General features: G+C 38.3%; 2 non-coding genes across 2 annotated transcripts; both read right to left on the reverse strand.

The window, feature by feature from the left end:
* Window positions 1–107: 107 nt before the first annotated feature.
* Window positions 108–180, reverse strand: Trnat-agu. The gene has a single exon. It is a non-coding gene; the product is annotated as a tRNA-Thr (tRNA).
* A 4,412-nt stretch (window positions 181–4,592) lies between these two features.
* Window positions 4,593–4,665, reverse strand: Trnat-agu. The gene has a single exon. It is a non-coding gene; the product is annotated as a tRNA-Thr (tRNA).
* Between the last annotated feature and the right edge of the window lie 335 nt (window positions 4,666–5,000).

A 5,000-nucleotide genomic window follows, 5' to 3' on the forward strand; every position in this document is an offset into this window, starting at 1 on the left:
TAAGAGACACGGTAGAAGTAAAGAGTCATTAAAGGCAACTCGAAGCTTTCTGAAAGTAATTCCAAAGTTTTGTGAAAGCTTCTAGGAGGAAAAGCTTTCCAAGCCCGTGCCTTCAGGGAGGATCGAACTCCCGGCCTCTGGTTTACTAGACCAGCGCTCTAGCCACTGAGCTATGAAGGCTACAGGATACTAGAAGTGCCTAGAAGACCCTTAGACGTGCATATTATGTATATAACTGTAGTATGCACATTATGTATTAATGTTCTGTAATACAAAAAAATGCATTTTATGTACACATATGTAATATATATATATATATATATATATATATATATATATATATATATATATATATATATATATATATATATTTGTCCTGGGTAAGACAATAAACTGCACCTTAGGGTTCCCTTGAACAAGGATAGCACCCTATTAGCTCCCTATACCAGGGTTGCGGTGAAACTGTCGGCAGCAGGGCAGTGGATATCTGGTGAAAACACCTTCAGTTCTACTGATTACTGGTTTCACCAAATAATATGTCTGGCGTATTACAGTGTAACTGTTTTAAAAGCGGCAGAGATAGTTCCTCCTAATTAGTTGGAGACTGCGAGTTGAGAAGGAGCCGGGGGGATTCCACTCAACTTTTATTTTCTCCTGACAAACCTCTACACCAATGATTAAATACAGAAACGACAATTCATACCACATCGCCTGTCGCGTGGGTTATCAAGGGGCGCGTTAGTTAGTGGGCAACCAGGCTGACAATGTTAAACATGCATCTGGAAGACAAAGAAGATAAAGAAAACAGGTCCAATTAAGAAACACATTAAAAATCGGAACGTGGAACGTAAGGAAAATGAAAGAGATGGGTAAATTACATACTGTCTGTAACGAAATGGATAGATACAACATTCAAATACTAGGAATCAGTGAGACCAATTGGAAAAGTAATGGAAGTTTCAAAACTAAAGAAAACAAGACAGTTCTTTTTTCTGGAAAAGAAGAAGGAAATTATAGTCACGGAGTTGCTATGATTCTCACGAAAAAAACTGCAAATGCACTAATTGGGTACAGCCCAATAAATGATCGCATTTTAAAAGTCAGAATACAAGCAAAACCTCATAATATTAGTATTATACAATGCTACGCACCAACCAATATTGCAAGTGATGAAGAAATGGAATTTTTTTATAACTCTCTCCAAGATACTTTAGACACAATCCCTAACAGAGATGTAAAAATAATCATGGGAGACCTCAACGCCAAAGTAGGAAAAAATAATCTAAAAATTACACCTGTGGAAAATTCGGCCTTGGAGATATAAATGAAAGAGGTAAAGATTTTATTGAATTCTGTAGTACAAATAATTTAGTTATAGCCAATACATTGTTCCAACACCACCCAAGACACTTGTACACGTGGTTTTCACCAGACAAAAGAACACGCAACCAAATTGACTACATTGTGCTGAACCAAAAATGGAAGAGTTGCATAAAAAATTCCAAAACAAGACCTGGTGCCGACTGCAACAGTGACCACCAACTACTAACTATCGACTTTAAAATAAGACTCAAAAAGATGGAGCGTCCAACACCACCTCTAAAGCTCGACTACAAAACTCTTGATAACAATTACAGAATTGCAGTGTCAAACAAATTTGAAATACTCAATCAATGTGAAGATGATAAAACACCAAATGAGTTGTGGGAAGAAGGAAAAGAACTCTTGCTGAGCACTGCTTAAGAAACTATCGCCAAAAAGAAAAAGACAAATTCCCCCTGGATATCTGAAAAAACACTAAGTGAAATTGAAACAAGAAGATGCCTAAAATAAAAAGGTATCAATAATCCAGTTGAAAAAGTAATTTACAAAAAACAAAATACAAAAATTCAAAGATTATTGCGACAAGATAAGGAAAAATATTTAAATGAACATTGCCAGAGAATTGAAAACTGTTCTATCAATAAGACAACTAAAGAACTCTACCAAGGAGTACGAAACATCACACGAAAATTTAAACCTACAATGGACACTATCAAAACTGAAGATGGACTTGTTTTATGTGATGGAAAAGAAGTCAAAGATAGATGGAATCAATATTGTTCCAACTTATACAAAAAGAATAAAAATCTAACAACAACATTAATTAGACTCAATGACAGCGAGGATGAACCACCGCCACTGCTGGACGAAGTTATAAAAGCCATAAAAGAAGTAAAGAATAACAAGAGCCCCGGAATAGATGAAATAACAGCAGAACTAATTAAGAATGCTGGCGAAAGTGTTGAATACTTCTTCTACAAACTCTGTACAAAAATATGGAATGAAAGAAAATGGCCAGAAGACTGGGTAAAATCAGTCTTTACTCCCATACCTAAAAAAGGTGACGCACTCCAATGCAACAATAATAGGACAATTGCCTTAATAAGTCACAGCAGCAAAATTTTGTTGAAAATTATTGCTGAAAGAATGAAGTTGAAGTTAAGAGAGGAAATTGCAGATGAACAAGCGGGTTTTCGCCCTGGAAAAGGTACCAGAAACCAGATTCTAAATTTAAAATTGATCATAGAGAAAAACAGAGAACATCAAAAAGACCTATACCTGTGTTTCATCGATTATGTGAAAGCTTTTGATACTGTTGATCACGATATCCTCTGGAATAACATGTGCGATATGAAGTTTCCAAAACACATCATCCAATTAATAAAAGCCTTGTATGACCAACAACAAGCAGCTGTAAGAACCACTTATGGGTGGCCGAATGGTTAGAGCGTCGGACTCAAGACTGTCACGACGGCAATCTGAGTTCGAGGGTTCAAGTCACCGGCCGACGCGTTGTTTCCCTTGGGCAAGGAACTTCACCTCGATTGCCTGCCTAGCCACTGGGTGGCCAAGCCAGCTCAAGTCAGTGCCGGGTAAATAGAGATGGTGACTCGATAAAAACACCGGGCGGAAGGCAATGGCAAACCACCGCTCTAAATTGCTAAGAAACAATCATGGAAGCCCATGATCGTCAAGACCGCGGTGGCCGAATGGTTAGAGCATCGGACTCAAGACTGTCACAACGGCAATCTGAATTCGGGGGTTCGAGTCACCGACCGCCGCGTTGTTCCCTTGGGCAAAGGAACTTCACCTTCATTGCCTACCTAGCCACTGGGTGGCCAAGGCAGCCCAAGTCAAGTGCTGGTCCCAAGGCCGGATAAATAGAGAGAATGATTACCTAAAAGGTACCACCGGCACTCTCCGTGGAAAGGAACTGGGGACCCTACCACGTACTCACTCCAAGAGCATCACAACATGAAAACTACAATTAAGTATCATGCTGTGACCACGGCGGCTCAGACATGAACCTACCGTTAAAAGAAGAAGAATATATATATATTTGTGTGTGTGTGTGTGTGTGTGTGTGTGTGTGTGTGTGTGTGTGTGTGTGTGTGTGTGTGTGTGTGTGTGTGTGTGTGTGTGTGTGTGTATATATATATTTATATATATATATATATATATATATATATATATATATATATATATATATATGTATGTATGTATGTATGTATATTTGACCACTATGTTGACAGTAATTATGTGACCACATTAGAAGAACATATTAGTGGCTATTATCTGTAGATTGACAGATGGACACAGCAAAATGCTTCTCAGATCTCACCTCTGTGGTTATGTCCGTTTTGGTTTAAATACCAAAAGTGCCTTACCATCATGTTCACTCTTTTCCCCTTTTGCCTTTCCTCTTTCCCAACAGTATGTTTCTATAAACTGTATCAGCGCAGTAGACGTAATCATAATAATGACCTACCTGCCCTTACCTTCTTAATCACTCACTTCTTTACCTTCTTTTTTGAGTTCAAGAGTTTTACTATAATCTCAAACACAGCTTCAGCTCACATGGGTTAAATTCGATTCCTGTAAACCTGGGTCACGTTTCACTGTCATAGGGAATTATGACTAAAACAAGGATTTAATATACTAAAAGCCCTGTTTGATCTCACCTACCAGCTTCAGTTGCTTGCGAGTGTACTGCTGAGAACTATATTGATTTCAACAGCAAAAGTCTTTTGACAATAGACCTAAACTCCATCAGTTCAAGACTTGATTGTGCTTTAGTCCAGTTCTGTATCTTTACTACTTTTGATTCCCTCAATAACTGGATAAGACCCTCCGTCAAACTCAGTCATTGTAGGGGAAGGTAAACTGGCGGGCAAAAGTCCACCTACTCTCAGCCTATCCATAGTGCTACATGGCATTCATTCTTTTTCACATACCTTTGTTGCTTTCATTTTAACTTCAGGAGGGAAGTGAGATGAATGACCAATAAATTCTGATACTATGACATGAAATATATACTACATCTGCATGTTTTTGCAACATATATTAACAAAGAACCCACAAATGAGCTTAAATTCTAGGAATATTCTTTTGGCATGGAAGTGTATGGGTAAGTGCTTTATCACTATGTTAGCTTTCCAAATATAGTTGTTTTGATATAATCTTCAAGTATTTCCGTGTATCCGTTCAGTGCGTGAGAAAGTGAGAACGTTTTCCCTAAAGACTCCAGACGGAAAAGCTTTCCACTCCCGTGCCTTCAGGGAGGATCGAACTCCCGGCCTCTGGTTTACTAGACCAGCGCTCTAGCCACTGAGCTATGAAGGCTACAGGACTCTAGTTGTGTCTAGAAAAACTTGGGGTGCATAGTATGTATATAACTGTGGTTTGCATATTATGTATTTGTGTTCTGGGACCCTACCACGTACTCACTCCAAGAGCATCACAAAATGAAAACTACAATTAAGTATGATGCTGTGACCACGGCGGCTCAGACATGAACCTACCGTTAAAAGAAGAAGATATGTATATGTATGATAAACTTTTAAAAAATCTAGACCACTGTGTTGACCGATAGTTATCATGCGACTTCCTTAAACAAAGATGTAGTAGCTATTATTTAGTGGATCATTATCCTGAGCACAATAAAATAGCTGAACAAA

This window comes from Penaeus monodon, chromosome 17 (assembly GCF_015228065.2).
Source record: "Penaeus monodon isolate SGIC_2016 chromosome 17, NSTDA_Pmon_1, whole genome shotgun sequence".
Lineage (NCBI taxonomy): Eukaryota > Metazoa > Arthropoda > Malacostraca > Decapoda > Penaeidae > Penaeus > Penaeus monodon.